This window comes from Tupaia chinensis, unplaced genomic scaffold (assembly GCF_000334495.1).
Source record: "Tupaia chinensis unplaced genomic scaffold, TupChi_1.0 Scaffold138666_1, whole genome shotgun sequence".
Classification (NCBI taxonomy): domain Eukaryota; kingdom Metazoa; phylum Chordata; class Mammalia; order Scandentia; family Tupaiidae; genus Tupaia; species Tupaia belangeri.
In genome coordinates this window covers 31584-51057 of record NW_006198558.1, presented here as the reverse complement: position 1 = coordinate 51057, position 19474 = coordinate 31584, and the positions used below count along the sequence as shown (strand labels likewise).

The 19474-nt window shown below is 42.8% G+C and overlaps 1 long non-coding RNA gene and 1 pseudogene across 2 annotated transcripts in view; one reads left to right on the top strand and one right to left on the bottom strand.

Moving 5' to 3' along the window:
* The window catches only part of LOC102483180 (uncharacterized), a 59128-nt gene extending 46029 nt beyond the window's left edge, over positions 1 to 13099 (top strand). The window contains exons 3-4 of one of the 2 annotated variants that reach the window (XR_001371375.1): positions 5369 to 5537; positions 12532 to 13099. This is a non-coding gene — a long non-coding RNA (uncharacterized LOC102483180). Of the gene's footprint in view, positions 1 to 5368; positions 5780 to 12531 lie in introns of both variants that reach the window. The other variant, XR_336445.2, reaches the window with a different exon arrangement.
* A 1250-nt stretch (positions 13100 to 14349) lies between these two features.
* Positions 14350 to 16374, bottom strand: LOC102487365 (60 kDa heat shock protein, mitochondrial pseudogene; annotated as a pseudogene).
* Between the last annotated feature and the right edge of the window lie 3100 nt (positions 16375 to 19474).

Here is a 19474-nt window from a genome sequence, read left to right as displayed (position 1 = left end):
AAAGCAAGAAATCACCCCCCAGGGGGAATGGTCACGCCACAATCCCTTCTCCATTCTTCTCTCGGGATCTTGGGCACGCACGCACACGCGCCTGGAGTGAGTTTTAAGCCACCGGGTCTGGGACGCGAACCGCGGTCGACTACGTGGGAGTCCAGCGACATAGCCATTACGCTAACTGCTGGTTCCCTTTCTTTCATCTTTTCATTGTTTTCTATGCTTCACGACGATAACCTGGCCCAGATTTCTCACTTTGAACACACCTAATAGAGAACATAGGCAAGGCTTGTGAAACCTGGGAGAGGCAATATTCCCCTACCGTTTCCAGCACAACCCACACATTGAGTGTCTGCTGCCAACTCTCTATCCCTAAGAAACTCCTTTAGCACAAGGGAGACCCCTTCAGAGTTCACGAAAAAGCCATTTGGAAGCAGCAGACATAGCACCAATGAAGGTAAAGCCAAAGAAGGAAAATAAGTTGTCAGGAACAGTGAGTAATGGTAGAGTTTAAAAAAAAATCAATATCTGTCCACATATTTCTGTGCATGGGGCGCATCCATCACAGTGAGTGGGTGACATTTGTCCCAGCCGAGGCCGATGACTCACCTTCTATGCTATCGGCAACCACCAAGCCTCTGCCTGGTAGTTAAGAAACTCACTAAAGAAAACGCTCTTCTGAGTCTGTCACTAATTGAATCTTCAAGTGTAATTCAGTTGCCAACCAATTTAAAAACTGCCTCTGTTCTCCAGGTTGTTTCCAACCTTCCTCCTAATCCCTTTGATTGGGTTTATCTTTGTTTGCTTTGAGGAGGAATTGAAATGCCTCCTGCCCTGAGAAGGTTGTGTATCCCTTGCCTAGCTCAGGTAGAACACAGGGGTGATCTCATCGGGTTTTTCCACCCAGTATATCTGGTTTTAAAAACATAAATATGTGAAAGCCCCAATATTACCTCTTAAAATCCCCTTTGTACTCTAAGAGGAAGCTCGGTGAATAGTTTCAGCAGAGTATCAGGAATATCAGATAACACTGATTCACCGAGTTCTGGAAACAAACCTCAGTTTCTCTAGTCAGTGGTTGAAAATGAGAAAACTTCCCTATCCCGTGAACTGCTACAGCAAACCAACCAGAGATCAGCCTGTCCTCTGAGATGACACTTGGATTTAACAAGCGTTCCATCTTTTCCCACCCCGTTCATGCTGTGCCCTTCTGGCCATGTTGCTTGCCTGGTTCCCTTCTCATCTCCTCAGAGTCACCTTCCCCCACATTCTGACCTGTGGAAGCTCTTCCTTCTCTGAACTCTGGTATTTATGTCAAAATCTCTTAGTTAACATTTTTAAAAAGAATTATTAATCTAACTAATTAATAATAATTATCATTATTAAATTTGCTGTAGTAAACACTTGCTTACCATAGAGATAGATAGATATAGAGAGAAAGCAAGAAAGCAAGTCACCAGGTTCAGGATTTGAACCATTGTAGACAACATGGGAATCCAGCACCTTAACCACCACAATACCTCTGGTCCCTCTTATTTAGCATTTAGTGTAGACTTCCCAGAATGGGGACTGTGCTGAATTCTTCTTTGTGCACCTATGGGATTGTGCCGCTTAGCCCCGGTATGCCATGCAGATTGGGTACCAGAATCACCTGGGTAGATTTAAAGATTTAAAGAATACAAATGTCCAAGCTCTACCTAGACCGTCTGTGGGGTGATTCTGACTTAACCCCGGCTTAAGAACCATGGTTTACCTGTCATAGAAGAATTAAATGAGCTCATATAGATACTTTTATTATATATATATATAAGAAAATGAGAAATCACCCCCCAGGTAGGATGGCCACACCAAAATTCCTTCTCCATTGTCCTCTCAGGATTTGGGTATGCATGTGCATGTGCCCAATGTGAGTTTTAAGCCACTAGGTCCAGGACTCGAACAGTGGTTGATTATGTGGGAGTCCAGTGACATAACCATTAGGCTATCTGCCTGGTTCCCACATAGATATTTTTTAAACCATGGGGTGTCATGACAAATGCTGGTGATGGTTCATCATGAATGCTAGTGCTACCCTTCGTCCCAGTCAGGCCCCTAGCTCCTACTCCCTTCTTCAGAGGTTCTGTTCAGAGGGCTGCTCCTTTTCCACACAGCTTCAAGGGAAGCCATACTTAATGTCAGGTGAGGGTCTCAATGGTCTGAGGCTAAATCTGTGATTCAGGAATGGACATGTGACCCAGTTCTGGCCATTGAGATACAAGAGGAGTGTTGGTGGCTTCAGGGAAGAGTCTTCCTCTGCAGGAAGTCCATTTTCTCTCCTACCATTGCCTTAGTTGTTCCTGACAGCCCCACTATGATCTTTCTCTCCTCTTCTCTCCCCCTCCCCCAAAGGGAATAAGTCTTAGGATGATGCCATGAAGAAACCTGGGTTCTTGACGGTAGATGGAGCAAACATGAGTGGAACTAAATTGGACTTCCCTATGAGCACGGATAAATGCCAAGTTGTTTAAGGCAGTTCTGTTACTTGTGGATGAAATTTTCTCCTGGCCACATTTGTCTTCATTTCTTCTATCCCAAGTGTCACCTTCTTTAGTAACTGCTTCAATAAACATTTGTTGAATGAATGGCTGAATTTACAGTCATTGAGTATTTACATATGCTGAGTAATGATGATAAAGTAGTAACTAAACCAAATCCCCATCCTCACGGATTTTATATATCTAGTGGGGATAAAACTGCATTTGTGAATCAGGTTAGCAGCTTCTCTAGAGAAATAAGCTTTACATTTCCACTTGTGCAATTAGACAGATTTAACCATCCTAAGTAGTTGGAGCCCTTGTGCCAAAGGTTCACTGCTTAGGAATTCACCTGACCACCAGAGTGCCTGCCTCTCTGCAGTTAAAGAAAAGGAAAATGACAAGTGGGATCATGAAGAAAGCTTTGTCCCCAAGTTTATGACTCAGAGGGAAATGTTTAGTGCTTTTGTTCCACATCTTAGCCCCAGAGCATAATAAAGGTGACCCAGTGGAGAGTATCAATCTGAAAGAGTTAGGGAAACCTGATTTTAATAGATGATGAAATGGGAAGGAGAGGAAAATGAGGACTCGTTGAATGTCAACATTTGAGTTTGTATCAAGAACTCATGAGACATAGTGATCTGGTCATGGCCAGGTCTTCCATCTGCATGAAAGCTGGCAAGGGCAGGATGCCTCTGATTTGAAGATTGTCCAGTGCCAGTCTAAACTAGGAAATCACTTTCCTTAGAAATATCTTCGATTTGGATATACTCTCTTGTAAGGCTGCATGAATGTGTTCTTTCCACGAGTGATAGGTTGATCCCATTAGTTCTCTGGGGAAGTGAAAACCAGCTAGGGTAACTGCATCCACCCAGGGATTAAGGGAGGAATCACCTGGCCAGTGAAATGACTGAAATGAAGGTAGAGTGTGGATATGAGCAGGTCCAGTGATTCAACCAGATAGGCCAGAGAGCAAATTCCAAGGGGTGGGATAGGAAATAGTCCCAAAAAACGAGGTAAGGAGTAAAATCAGAAAGATCAATGATGATGCAAGACAAAACCAAACTCTCTGGACCTAGAGGATGTAGGGATTTGTGCAGCAGGGCTCAGGAATGCTAAAGTCTGGACACTAGAATAACAAGAAGCAAGACTTTGACCCTAAGGTCCTGGGGTCAGTCCTTAGTAATAGAACTCATCACCAGCTGACAGAAAGAAGACTGATAAAGGGTGACCCTTCCTGAGTAGGAGGTGTCCTACAGGCCTTGTGAAATGTGACACATGGTTAGTGCAATTAATGTTCAGTGGGTGAGTGAGGTCACCAGGCCGGGCTGTGAGATGGCAGCAGTCAGATAGTCCTTCATTCATAAACTCTAAAATTACAGGTTCTCTGGAACTGGCAAATGTTTCACAATACACTTTAGTTCCCAAAACAAAAAGATAATTGGAATGGACTTTTTTTTTTTTTCATCTCTTCCTATGATTAGAGCATTGTATTTTTCTTTGGGAGCCCAGTCCTTCTCTGCTCTCAGACCATGTGGTGCAGGTGATGCCAACTCCCAGTAACACTCTAATGGGCAAGTGACCTGGCTCGGCTAATTAGCATATCCCATCCCTCCAGACACAGTGATTGGTTCAGGGATGGGCACATAAACCAAGCAGATCCAATGAAAGTCAATTCTGAGATTTTTTTTTTTTTTGAGGAAGATTTTTGTTATAGGATGTGTGCACTCACTGGAGAGACAGAGACAGACAGAAAATGAGAAATCACTTACCCCCCCCCCCGGGGATGTCCATGCCACAATCCCTTACCCTCCAGTCTTCTCTTTGGATTTTGAGCACACATGCACACATGCCTGGCATGAGTTAATTTATTTTTTTGGAGAGGTTTTGCTATAGGGTGCATGCATTCAACAGAAAGACAGAGACAGAGAGACAGAAAGTGAGAAATTACCTCCCAGGGGGATGGCCACGCCTCAATCCCTTCTCCGTTCTCCTCTTGGGATCTTGGGCACCCATGCACACGCACCCGGCGTGAGTTTAAGCCAATGGGTCCGGGACTCAACCCGTGGTCGACTACATGGGAGTCCAGCGACATAGCCATTACACTAACTGCTGGTTCGTCTGGGGTGAGTTTTAAGCCTCCAGGTCTGGGACTTGAACAACGTTTGACTCCATAGGAGTCCAGCAACGAGACCATTCCACCATCTGCTGGTCCCAATTAGGAGATTTTTGCTGAAACTACTGGGAAGGGCCATTCTCTTTCTGCTCAGATTGCTGAGCTGTATAATGTAGAACATAAGCCCAGAGATAGTAGGAGCCACTGCATGGAGAAGCCTGCCAGCAAAGGAAACAACCCAGATGAATGCAGGGCTGGAATGTGGGGGTGGGGGTAGATTAAAAGACAATATATGCTGACGATATCATTTGGGTCTCTGGTACTAGCTGTGTCTGAAGAGAGGCCAACTCTTACTCTTTGTTGCTATTGCCTAAGATGGTCTCAACTTGGTTTCCATTACTTTTTTTTTTGGAGAGGTGTTTGCTATAGGGCGCATGCGCTCGCCAGAAAGACAGAGACAGACAGAGAGACAGAAAGCGAGAAATGGCCCTCCGGGGGGATGGCCACGCCGCAATCCCTTCTCCTCCATTCTCCTCTTGGGATCTTGGGCACGCATGTGCACCTGGTGTGAGTTTAAGCCACCGGGTCCGGGACTTGAACCACGGTCTACTACATGGGAGTCCAGTGACATCACTATTATGCCAACTGCTGGTCCCCGTTTCCATTACTTTTAACTTGGCATCCTAAAATGATAAGTAATGGAGACCAGATGGTCATAAATAACTTTGCTTTCCCATTTTCTCAGATAAAGTTGATGAGATCCAGCCAGTCAACTTATGCTTATGTAGAGCTTTCAATGGACAAATACTATTCTAAACCCTGAAGATACCGCCATGAATAGGAGTCATTGACCTCAGGGAACTTACACTCCAGCAGCAGGAGAAGACAAGTCAACAGCATGTGCATAAGACAAGGTGAGGTATAAATGGAAGCTAGCAAGAAGATAAAATAGACACCTGCTCTCAAAGCAGGGTTGCTTTTTCAGAGGAGGCAACATGTAAGTTGAGGTCGTGAAGATACCATAAGAAGAGGCAGCTATTCAGAGGTTGGGGAAGAGCAGTCTGAGTAGAGAGAAGAGCCTGTGTAAAGACAGAAACAGGACTGGCCTGTTCAGGAGACAAAAAGCAAGTGAGTGTGGCTGGAATATCGTCAAAAGGTGAGTAGAGAGAGATGAGGCTGGAGAGGTAACCTGGGGTAGTCCCTTTGACTGTGTGAGTTTGGATTTTATTCTGAGTGCAGTGGACACTCACAGGGGTGTTGATGAGACCCAAGTTACCCTTTCAACACATTTTCCAGTTGGGCAAAGGTAGGACCGAAAGAAGGCAAGAGGGAAGTAAGAATTATTAGAAGATAATGCAGTAGTTAAGGCAAGAAATGTTGGCCCCAGACGAGAGTTGGAGCAGTAGAGATAGAAGGAGAGGTGGCTGCACTGAATATACAGAGCCGATAACACGTGCTGTGAGTTCAACCTGAGGTGTGACGGGCAAGGATCCGCAAATGCTGGTGAGGATGCAGCAGAAGGGGTGTGCTTTTACATTGTTAGCAGGGGTGTAAGTGAGCACAGCCATTATGGAAAGCAGCATAGAGGTTTCTTAAAAAACTAAAAATAAGATGGGACCAGCAGTTATCGTAATGGCTATGTCGCTGAACTCCCATGTAGTCGACCGTGGTTCAAGTCCTGGACTGGTAGCTTAAACTCACGCCGGGCGTGTGTGCATGCCTGCCCAAGATCCTGAGAGGAGAATGGAAGAGAAGGGATTGAGGTGTGGCCATCCCCCCTGGGAGGTGATTTCTCGCTTTCTGTCTCTCTGTCTCTCTGGCGAGCGCACACGCCCTGTAGCAAAAATCCTCTCAAAAAACAAACAAACTAACTAAAAATACGATCTAACAAACTCATTACTATTTCCAAAGGAAAAAAAATCAGTATGTTGTAAAGATACATGTGTGTTTGTATTGCTGAGCACTTGTTAGGGGTATACTTTTTTTAATGAGTTGAATATTTTTACAGTTTATTTATTTTTAGTTTAAATTTACATACAATTGGGTTGGTAGGTGGCATAGTGATTAAGGGGCTGGCTGACCATGGTTCAAGTCCCCGACCTGGTAGCTTGCTTTCTCGTGTTTGATCTTTCTATGTCTCTCTGGTCTAATTAAATAATAATAATAATAAATAAAATAATTAAAATAAATAAATGTACATATAGTGACATTCACATATCTTAAATGATGAGTCTATTTTTACTGAGTTAATATTACCATAGCACAAAATAAACCATATTTATAGCCAAATATGGAGTCAACCTGTGTGTCCATCAACTAATGTATGGATAAAGAAAATGCGATACACACACACAATGGAGTACTATCTAGCCATTAAAAAGGATGAAATCCTGTTGTTTGAGGTTAAATGGGAAAGCCTGGAGAACATTACATTAAGTGAAATAAGTCAGACACAGAAAGAAAATGTCACATGTTCCCTCTCATATGGTGAAATGGAAAACATGACTTTACAGAAGTAGAGCAGAGGCTGGGAATGATGTGGGGTGGATAGAGGAATGTCCATTAATTGAAACAAGATTACAGATAGATAAGAGGAACAATGTCTAGTTTTATAAAAACAAACCAGGAAGAATGTGGTTAACAACAAATTACTGTATATCCTGGAGTAGCTTAAAAAATAGAATTGTGAATGTTTCCAACACAAAGTCATGACAAATGGTTGAGATGAGTATACTAATTACCCTGGTTTAATCATTACACATTGTGTTCATGTACTGAAAAATCACGTTATACCTCCCCCCACATACACACAATATGTACAATGATCTCATTAGTTAAAAAAAAAAAGAAAAAAAATGTGTGTGAGGAAAAGAGATGGTTTGTGCTCAGTGACTAAGTTTTGGTCTGAGCAATTCAGTGAATGATGGTGTCATTTCCAGTGAGAAAGCCTAGCAAGGGAGAATGTGGAATCCACACTCTGTCCAGTTGTGTGGGACATCCAAGAGGAGATGTCAAGTGCACAGGAGAGTAGAACAGCCTGGAGCTCAGGGAGATACATATTTGTAGGCCACAGTCATACAGATGAATTGGATAAGGTTGCCAAGCTAAAGAAGAGAGGGGGAAGGTCAAACAGCCCTGGGCTCTGCACCATTCGGATAAGAGGAGAAAGAGCAAAGGAGGATGACGCAGAAAGAAAGCTAGACAAATACGGCGTTGCGAGCCTAGATGAGAACGGGAGAACTATTCTCTAGGTCGAATGCTGCCCACAGATAGACTGAGATGAGAACAGAGAACTGACCATTGGCTTTGGCAAAATGGCTCTCATAAGGGACCTTTCAGTGGAGGGATGCGGACAAAAGTTCTGCTATAGTACAAGAAAAGGGCCAGAAGAAAGCACCCAGTGGCAATGGAGGGTTTCCTGATCAGGCACTGGGGATGATGTAGATACGGGGGATGTAGTGATGAACAGGGCATATATATATATATATATACATATATATATATAAATATAGGGATATGCTTCTTTTAAAAACAAGTGAAATATTTTTAGTTTATTTTCAGTTTCAACTTATATACAAATGAGATGCACATATCTTAAGTGATTAATTTTTTTTTAGTTAAAATTCCCGTAACATAGAATTAATAATTTAAAATAAACAATTTTATACATTTAGGGCATTCATATGTCGTGCAATTACCACCTCTAATTAGTTCCAAACATTTTCATCACCCTAGGAGACTCCATTTTCTTTGAACATGGGATTTCCTTTTGAGATATGCTTTATTAATATACTATTAATATTTGGGACCAGCAGATGGTGTAATGGTTATGTCATTGAACTCCCACATAGTCGACCACAGTTTGAACCCCATACCTGGAGACTTAAAACTCATGCTGGGTGCTTATGTGTACATGCCCAAAATCTCGAGAGGAGAATGGAGAAGAAGGGATTGCTGTGTGGCCATCCCACCTGAGGCATGAGTTCTCGCTTTTTGTCTCTCTGGCAAGCACATACATCCTATAGCAAAAATCTCTCTAGTCTACATATATATATATACACACACACACACATATACATATATATACACACATATATATGTATTTATATACACTATTAATATTTGATATACATCATAAAAAAAGAACATTTATTTTGTAGACGAGTTTCATATAAAACCATTTTTTATATAAGAAACATTGGCCAAACCAAACTAATTGATGGTATTTGAAATCAGGATTAGCAGTTTCCTTTGAGGAGGAGAGAATTTATAGTGAATGGAAGAGAAACCTCAGGAAGCTTCTATGTTGCTGGAGATGGTCTATTCCTTGACCTGGGTGGTAGTTTTATGAATGTGTTCAGTTAAAGATAGTTACTTAAGGGGGCCAGCAGATGGCATGGAGGTTAAGGGCACTGGACTCCCACAAGGCTGACCACGGTTCGAGTTCCAGACCTGGTGGCTTGCTTTCTTACTGTCCTTCTCTCTCTCACTCTGTCCCTCTCTGGTCAAAATAAAAAAGTAAGTAAATAAATAATAAAGTTAAATAAAATAATTCTTTAAAAATAAAAAAAGATAGTTACTTTAGGGGCCAGCAGGTGGCATGGTTAAGGCAGTGGATTCCCACATGGCGGACCATGGTTCTGGTCCCAGACCTGGCAGCTTGCTTTCTCACCTTTCCTTTCTCTGTCTCTTTGGTGAGCACATGTGTGCTATAGTAAAATTAAAACAATAATAATAAATAAAATTAAATAATTATTTTTAAAATAGTTATTTAAGCTGTATACTTATGTATACTTTTCTGTACGTATGCTTTAATTGAACATTGTTTTTTTAAATTCACTGAAAAACTAGGAGACCTGGGCATCAGTTAGCATTGAAGGTAACTACTGTGTGATCTTAGGCAAGTCCCCTAATCTCTCTGAACCTCAAATTTTCTCATCCGTCTGCAGAGAGGATTGAGCCAGATGCCCTCAAGGTCCCCTCCGCTCGGCATCATGTTTTCACATGCAGTTTTGTACTCGGGGAGCTGGCACTGGGCTGTTGAAATCAGCCTGAGGCCCACGCTGACCTTGGCCAAGGGGGAGTTGGGCTTTTTTCATGTTCCTCCTTTCAGAAGCTAACCGTTGCAGCTGATGTCTCTGTGGTACCGCTTGTCACCAACAAGGCAGCTGTGAAGTTAATGATAGTGCAAACACAAAGCTGCTGGTAATTAGGTGGCTGGATGTTCAAGCATTATTGTTATTTTAAAAAATCAATTAGCTGAATAAGAAAATGCCATTGAGACAAACATTTCTTTTTCTCCCTAGCGTAGTTCCAGCTGGGTGGGAGGATAATGTGGTCAATTCCAGAAGGGGAAAATATGTTTCTGATAGATTGGAACTTAATTTAAAAAAAAATAAACTGCATAAGGGAAAATGGAGGCTTTTAATTTTTTTTTTTTAAACTTTCTCTAAGGGAGTTAGAAGTTTCTCAGTAACTACCTGTGATTTGTAGCTGCTGCTGCTTTATTAACAGGACTCTAATTCTGGCAATGACCACATCCTTATTTCCTCCTTCTAGTAGGTAAAGAGAAAGACTTTTAAAAACTCTAGGGTTATTGGGGCTAGCAGGTGGCATGGTGTTAAGGCATTGGACTCCCACATGGCCAACTATGGTTTGAGTCCTGGACCTGGTGGCTTGCTTTCTCACTTTCTCTCGCTCTCTCTGGTCAAATTAAGAATAATCATAAATAAATAATTCTTTTTTAAAAAAAGTCTAGGTTTATCAATCAGTAGCCCTATCTTAGGGATAAAACTTGGATAGTATATAAAGCAAAATACATGAAGCAACAGGAACATTTCCCTATAATTTTCTTGTTCATTGTTCAGATAGCTACATTTAGCCTAGTAGATGTTCTAGAATGCTGTTTATGTAGCACCGTCTTCTGAGTACTGATCTGTGTCCTACATTAGCCTGGGAACCCTGCCCACATTCTTGAACCTTCCTGAGCCTAAGTTTCCTCATCTGAGAAGGAGATACTGATAGCACCCCCGTCAAGGTGTGTGCATGTGCGTGCGTGCGTGTGTGTGTGTGTGTGTGTGGACATGCATGCTCGTACACACATGTGAACTAGATAATCCAAACCATGGAAAGTGTTTTGCTTGGTGCCTGGCATGTAACAGGCACTCACTAAAAATGAGCTCTGTTTGCTCTTGGGGAGAAGAGGTGATTCTACCTACTGTTAGGCAGCAGCAAAAGGGTCTGACCTTTTTTCTTCAGTGTAGCCTTGGGAACTCCTGCACAGAAGGGCCATGACTGTCCTGGCTCTCCTAAGACCCCCAGCAGGGCGCTCCGCCTTTTCTGTGTTTATCAGTTTCCAGCCCCTGCTCCTTGGCCTTTAGAACCACAAATAGCCTCGGAGAGAGGGAGTCAGATGTTCTGAATCCTTCCCTGCTAATGGGTGGTGACCACACCCCCTGCCGCCACAGCTGGTGACACAGGCCTTCAGCATAATGGAAGGCATTTGGGGATCTATTTTTCTCTCGCTGCGCAGAGCATTACTCACCTCACTCCTCTGTGTCACAAGGAAGGAGGGGGCAAACACAATAAACTGCCGAGGATGAGTCAAATTTCAGCAGAGCATCTTTGCTCCGAGGCGGTGACTGCTGTTTCGTGTGCATTCCTGAGATTCAAATTGCAAAGCAAGTCCTGAACTCCTGCCCCTTTCTCCTTCCTTGTCGGAGAAGGGCAATAAATGGGGCTGTGTTTCGGTCTTGCTCTTTCTAGGTTAGAGAATGAGGGAAGTGAGACTCAGCACTGGTTTTTTTTTAAGGCTGCCAGGTGCTGGGTGGTTGACACAGGCTCAGTCCACCTCAGCTCTCACCTGCTCCTGAAATGTGGGTCCACATCGGAACTCTGCTGATCTTCCTTTTCAGGAGCAGCGGTGCTCACTCGGGTTTTTCCATGGCTGTAGAGTAGAGCCGAGTGTGGAGAATCCTCCTTTCCTGACCCAGGCACCGCAGTGGCCGTCTGCAGGTGGACAGCCTCGGCTACTACTTTCATTTCAGTCAAGAGACCTTGTCCGTCCCCCGCGGCGTGCACGCCTCCACCCAGGCCTCACTATAAAGCCCTCTTGTCAAGGTAGCACAAGATCTTTCTCCAGAAGGTATCAAGAGAGAGGAACTCTAAAGGGAAGGAAGAGATTTCATCAGTTTTGCTGTTTTGGCTTTTAAATTTCTTTCTTCCATGAGCTACAGAAACAGAGAGAGCACGCACTCCTAATACGGTGCTCATGCCATGAGCCAACCTCAGCCTTTTGTAAGCCCTGGATCACGGGTAAGCAGGTGCCCAGCAGACTCAGGGAACCCTGAACCTTGACCTTGAACGGGAACCTTCCCATGTGGGATTGCCTCCCAGAGCATCACGTTTTACTGCTGTACCACTCTCTGACCCAGTGATCAATGCAATGATTTGGTGTTGAAGCTAAAGGGTTTTCTTTTTCTTTTCTTTCTTTCTTTCTTTTTTTTTTTTTTTTTTTTTTGAGGGGTTTTTGCTTTAGGGCCCAGGGGCTCTCCAGAAAGACAGAGAGAGACAAAGAGACGGAAAGCAAGAAATCACCCCCCAGAGGGGATGGGTGGCCATGCCACAATCTCTTCTCCTCCATTCTCCTTTCAGAATCTTGGGCATACACGCACGTGTGCCTGGCGTGAGTTTAAGCTACTGGGTTTGGGACTCGAACCGTGGTCGACTATGCGAGAGTCCAGCAATGTAGCCATTATGCCATCTGCTGGTCCCCATAAAGGGGTTTTCTTATAAAACAGAAACATAAGCTGATGGCATGGTGGTTAAAACATTGGATTCCCATATGGTTGAACATGGTTTGAGTCCTGGATACTTATTGTATTTACATATATTTTCTTGTTTCCTTAGGATGAAGCAATGGAAGTACAAGAAGGAAGCCAACAAATGGATGGGCTTAGGTTCAGACTGTGGGATGAGAAAAGAGAACAAATTGTTGACTCAACCAGTTGTATGTGGCATATTTTGAGCATCTCCACAGGCCATAGGAAACAACATTTCAGAAAACATTAATTTTAACTGAATGAGTGTATTTGAGGCCAGCAGTTCCCAAACTTGGCTGAGTCTGAGAGGTGCTGGGAGCTCTCTGATGACAAGTTCTGGGCCCTGTGCCAAGCAAGTCTGAGCCTTGGGTCAGAATCTTCATTTTAGAAATGCTTCCAGGTGGTTCTGATGACCAGTTAGGTTGGGAACTACTAAATTAGGCCACATTTTGAAGGGGAATGGTCACATATTATTTACCACCAACAAGGCAGCTCAGGTTTATTTTTAAAACTTGGTTGTGAAATGTAACACACACGGAAAAACATACGAAATCAAAATGCCACTCGGTGATTTGGCTTAAAGCAAACTGTCAAGCGTCCACCTCCCAGACGAGAAATAGAACATTCCCAACAGATGCATTTTTTTGTCAACTAAATAAAACCTTGGTATCTTCCCCATTTGTAAACCATTGGAACGATTCCATTTCTCAAGCACTGGATTGTGAGTGTTGGGTTTTAAGTGTCTCTCTGATAATCTCAGAATTTGCATTGGTTTAGGCCCTGACTTTTCATCCCTCATAATCGTACATGTGGAGCTCATGGTAGTTAACCAGGAGTCAGAATCTCTCTTCGAATCCCAACTCCTTCCTTTGGTTACAGTGTAATCTGGGGCAAGTTACTGTACATTTGGGTTCTTTAGGTTCTTCATCTATAAGATCAGAATAGTCATATGTACCTCATAGGATTTTATGAATAATTAATTTATTGAACGTGTTCAGTGTTACCTGGCAGTTCTACAACACTTTCCTCTCAGATCCAGTGTTCCCCATGTTTCTCTCCAAAACGACTCTTCCTAGCAATTATCCCTTCTTCTCCCTGAACCTGGGCCCTGTGCCAGAGGCCTGTGTCCTTCCCGTCCATACACAGACGTGCTCTTATCTCTTACCTCAAATAGAAGCAAAGAAACCCTCCTTGAACCCACATCTGTCTCCTGCCATTAGCTTTTTATTTATTTATTTTTTAAGGTTTCTGTCATAGGGTGTGTGAGTTCACCAGAGAGAGCCAGAGAGAGGGGAAGTGGGAAATCATCCCCTGGGGGGTGGTGGCCACACCGCAATCCCTCCTCCTGAATTCTCCTCTCAGGATTTTGGGCACACACACACACACACACACACACGCACGCCCAGCATGATTTTCTTTCTTTCTTTCTTTTTTCACTTTAAACAAATTTTTATTACACAAAGGTTTTCACATAATTGGATATTTCTCTCCTTTGTACACAATTATTCTTACACTCCACAGAAAGGCTGCTTCTTAACTTCTCATCTGGTGATCGCAAGCACTAGAATTCTGATTTCAACTGAATCGTAGTAAAAATGCCTCAGTGATTTAAGTTGAAAGGAGTACACTGGATCATAGCTCTTGCACCCAGTATCAGGAATGTAAAAATGTCTTTTTTATTCAAAGATACAAAATCAAGTGTTTATAGGTATGGATAGTGGTAAACCATTGTCTGTTGTCAACTGAAACTAGTAACTGATGGTTATGGAGATTTTCTTAAGCATCAGCTAGCCTTTTATTCACTTTTATTTTATTCAGATGACTTCTCTGAAGTTATCTGGTGAAGAACACTGCCTTGAGCATTCTGTCACAGTTCATGAATAATGGTAAAGCACTATTCTAGAAGTTAGAACATGCCTCCTCCCATACCACCTCCCATACCACCTCCCGCCCATTCCAGGCTCCTTCTCTTCTTTGGGGATTTCTGTGACTACAACTTCCGCTGTAGTTAACAGAGAGGCCACTCCAGCAGCATCCAACAAAACAGTTCTTATAACCTTTGTTAGGTCAACGATTCCTCTTTCCACCATATTCACAAAATCTCCAAGCATGGCATCATAACCAACTTCTGAAGAACTTTGCATAATTTTCTCAACTCTCAAAGATCCTTCAACATCTGCATTCTTAGCAATGGTCATTGCAGGAATTTCGAGTGTTCTTTTAATACTTTCTATACCAATATTTTGATCTTCATTAGCTGAAGTCAGTGAGTCCAAGGCTAGAATGCACTGAAGCAGGGCATGGCCCTTTCCTAGAACAATGTCTTCTTCAACAGCAGCTGTGTAACATTGAAGGCATCTGTAACTGTCTTTCTCTTCGTTCACTTAGACCTCACTGATCTAACCAATCTTCAGCACAGCTACTCCATCTGAAAGTTTTGTCAGATGTGTGTTCAGTCTTTCCTTTTCATATTCACTTGTTGTGACACCTAACTGCTCCATGATTTCTTGAATACATTTTTCAATTCGAGCCTTGTCATCTTTTCCTTTCAAGAGCATGGCATCATCTTTGGTCACAACGACCTCTCCAACTTTTCCTAAGCCATGAGGCTGAACATCCTCAATGTTGAGGGTCAACCCCTTTTCTCCAAACACTGCACCACCTGTAGCAATAGCCATATCTTTAAGCCAGTTCTTTAAATTGTCACCAAAACCTGGACCTTTTACTGCTACGACCTGAAGACCAATTTTTAGCCTATTCAAAATGAATATACTTAGAGCTTCTCCATCCACATCTTCAGCAACTAGTACCAAGGGCTTACAGTGAGCATTGGCGATTTCAAGAGCAGGTACAATGGACTGGACACTAGAAAATTTCTTTTCACTTGACAGAACATAGGCATCCTGGAATTCACATTTCTGACCTTTTGATGTATTAATAAGCTATGGAGAAATATAGTTTTGCTCAAACTTCATGCCTTCAATAATTCCAATTCATTATTCAGTGTTTTTTCATCCTTTTCTGTGATGACACCCTTCCTTCTGACCTTTTTCATGGCATTTGAAATAAATAATAATATCAATTTCTTTGTCTCCATTTGCAGAAATTGTAGCAACCTGAGCAATTTCTTTGGGAGTGGTCACAGGTCTAAACAGTTTCTTTAGTTCAGCAATTACAGCATCAACTAACATCACACCTCTCCTGATTTCCACTGGATTAGCACCTTCACTAATCTTCTCGAAGTCTTCCTTGGCAATAGAACGTGCCAGTACAGTAGCAGTGGTGGTACCATCCCTGGCCCCTTCATTTGTGTTATTGGCAACATCTTAAACAAGTTTAGGTCCTATATTTTTATATTTATCCTTTAAATCAATTTATTTTGCAACAATCATACCATCTTTTTTATTTATTTATTTTTTGGGGGGAGAGGTTTTTGCTATAGAGCAAGTGCGCTCACCAGAAAGACAGAGAGAGACAGAGAGACAGAAAGCGAGAAATCACCCCCCGGGAGGATGGCCACGCAGCAATCGCTTCTCCTCCATTCTCCTCTCGGGATCTTGGGCAGCATGCACATGTGCCCGGTGTGAATTTAAGCCACTGGGTCCGGGACTTGAACTGTGGTGGACTACATGGGAGTCCAGCGACATAGCCATTACTCTAACTGCTGGTCCCTCATAACATCTTTTGTTACTTTGGGACTTCACCAACTCTGTTCAACGATTACTGTTCTTCCCTTTGGCCTCATTGTAATGGCTATAGCATCAGCTAAAATGGGTATACCTAGAAGCATTAAGGCTTGAGCATCCCCACCAAATTTTACATCTTTGGCATAAGTCCGAGTGAGATGAGAAGCCAGTACCTTGGACACGGACCTCATCTGGGGAAGGACTGTGGCTAACTGACATATTTCTGTAGAGTGGTGGCAGGGCATGCACGTGGTAAGGCAGCCTGTTGGCGGCAAGTGAGCAACTGAGTGTAGAGTGCATATGGCAATGACCTCCAGCATGATTTTCAAGTCACCAGGTCCAGAACTCAAACCATGGTCAACTATGTGGGAATCCAGTGTCTTACCCACCATGCTGGCCCCACTATTAGCTTATTTTTATGCTTCCCTTCATGGCAAAGTTTTTGTAGCTACCAACTGCTAATATATCCTATGTTGGATCTTCTCTACCCTCTGCAGTTGGGGCTTCTGTCTTCACGAAGTCCCTGAGATCACATCTGTCAGCAGGACCAATAATGTCTGCATTGCCCAAGTTTAGAGGTTACCCTTGATTCTGAAAGGTGGCCTTTCAGCAGCATTTGAAGAGCTGGACAGAGTTCCAGGCAGAGGGAACTGCAAGGGCAAAGTCTCTGAGATGAGAATCTGAAGAAAAAGGATTGTGATGCAACCACTCCCCACTGTGGGGGGTGCATCCCTCTCCTTCTCTTTGTCTCTGTCTCTCTCTGGTGAGCACTGTACCCTCTAGCAATTAAAAACAGAAAAGGACAACGAGCAGGTAATTCTTCTAAATGAAAACACAGCAGGCATAATGTGCTCTTTTTCTGTGTGGCTCTGATACTCCGTCTCTCCTTCTGTCTCTGTCTCTTTGTGTCTTTGATTATGGGAAAACTGGTCCAAAAGAGTGACCCTTTTAGACGGCATCTCAGCAAAAGTTAATATGTACTATGGCTTTTCAAGGAGATCTGTCTGAAATAGGCCCTCCTGAGTTTACTCCCACAAAGCTTGAAGGTTTAGAGAATATTTCAGATATAATCTGGGCAAATTAGTTGTTCTTGGATAATAGGAACAAATGGAATAGATGATCTCGCCATAGCTAAAATTAATTTGCTTTCATTTCCCAACTCTGATGCTAGCAGAGTTCTTCCTCAAAATGATGAACCCAAAGAGCATTCTGGAGAGTGGCAGGCCTATGAGTAAGATCACTGTGTTCCCTCCTTTTGATTCTGGTAGACCATTTCATATGGCAAGAAATATGCTAGGGTAGGGTGTATTCCATTCTTAAGCTGGTTGTTTTCAGACTTCGTCGCTTGAGGACATTTTGTCATTATCCTAGTTTTCTGGTGTTCCCCTTTTCCATGTCTGGTAACTCGATTTTCTTTTCTTCCGTGCTCCAATTTCAGCATTCCAGGCCTGTGTGATATCTTTATCCTCTCCATTTTAGATTCTAAAGCATCTGTCGAGAGTCTAAATGTATCTGGCTCAATACAGGTGCTTCATTTGAAGAAAACGTAAAAGAGCGTTAAACGGCAAATTCACAGAAAAGGACTCAGCAAGATTTCCTGGACAATTGTCTTAGCACATTTTAAAAAATGTATCTAATAATCTTATTTTATTTTCGAACATATTAGTCTGCTGCTGAGGGAAATAAAAACAAAAAACTGATCCATCACCCAAGATAATTTGAGAAACAATAAAATAAATAACATTAGGGGCCAGCAGGTGGTGTGGTGTTTAAGGGCGCTGGACTCCCACATGGCCGACTGCGGTTCGAGTCCTGGACCTGGTGGCTAGCTTTCTCACTTTTCCCCCCTCTCTCTCTTCCTCTCACTCTGTCCCACTCTGGTCAAATTGAAATAAATAAATACATAAATAAAGTTAAATAAGATAATTCTTTAAAAAATAAATAACATTAAAAATAAAGAAATTCTAGTCATGAAAAGATACTCAAAGATGAAAACCAAGCTGTAAAATGGGGGAGGGCAGGGCGGTGTTTGCAATACATTAATTGTCAGAGAGTTACAAGCATTGATTCAGGTCGAGGCTCTGTGGTGCAGTTACAAGATTGTAGAGCTAGAAGGCACGTACTGACCAGGGTCTGTGTCCCGGGCCTGGTCGGCCTAAAAACACACAAGGTGCACGTGCACATGCCCAGGATCCTGGTGGGCTAGAAGACTAGAGAAAGGAGATTGTGGCCTAAGTCCTGTGAGTGCTACTTTCTTTCTCTCTCATGTGTACATGAGCACTCTACCAAGAATAAATAAATAAATACTTGTGTGTGTGTCAAGAGTCAATTCAAATAAAAATGGTCAAAAGAAAGTGAACATTTTCCTTAAGGAAATCCTAATGCCCAATGAACACATGGGAAATGTTCGATGTCACCATCAACAGGAACACGGATATTAAAATTATAACAAAAGTCACAGTCAACAAAAACTAAAATATCTCACCATGCCAAATGTTGATGAGAACACTAAGCAGCAGGAGCTCTTGAACATGCTGGTGGGGGAGTAAATCCGTCAGAGCCTGTTAGAACACTCTTTAGAAGCATCCAGTAAAGTGGATCATACAAAGCTGGATCCCTGAGCAGCAATTCCATCCACAGTCCTAGTCCTAGGAACAACACACAAATCCAATGATGAGGATGAGAATGTTCAGAGTGGCACGATTTGCCATAGTTGCAAAGTGGAAACAAGCATCCCCAACATCAGACTGAACGAAGAAATAGTGTTGCATTTGCACCATGGAATAACAAACAGCAGTGAAGAACAGCAAGCTACAGCTTCAGATGCACTGCGTCCCATCTGATTTCCCTGCAGGATCTACAGGACACAGCAATGTACTAGTGTTGGAGCTATTTCTGTCTATGACCCACTCTGCTTGGTGTCCAGACATCTGGACAATATGGGGTGAAAAAGGGACCACAGATGGGAGAAGCCCCCAGGCTCTCTGCTCTGGCCATGCTCCTGTAATTGCTGTGGTTGCTGCTGTCACTGCCATCAAGAATGTTTGGCCTGCTGATTCTTGAACCACACGTGCTTGTTTGGATTGAAACTTGTAGTCTTCCAGCTCCTGGTAGGCTAGGTACCTGCCCTTCTCAAGTGTTTTTCCAGTTCCGATTGCTATTTCCTGCTGTGGTCCGTTCGTAGTACTGCCTCCTCAGGCGCATGGGATAGTGTGGCCTATAAGATTCTTAGGTTTTTGCATCTCGATTTTCTCTGTTCCCTTCCCATTAGTTTAGTTTTTTTTTTTTTTTTTTTTGAGAGGTTTTTGCTATAGGGCACATGTGCTCGCCAGACAGACAGAGAGA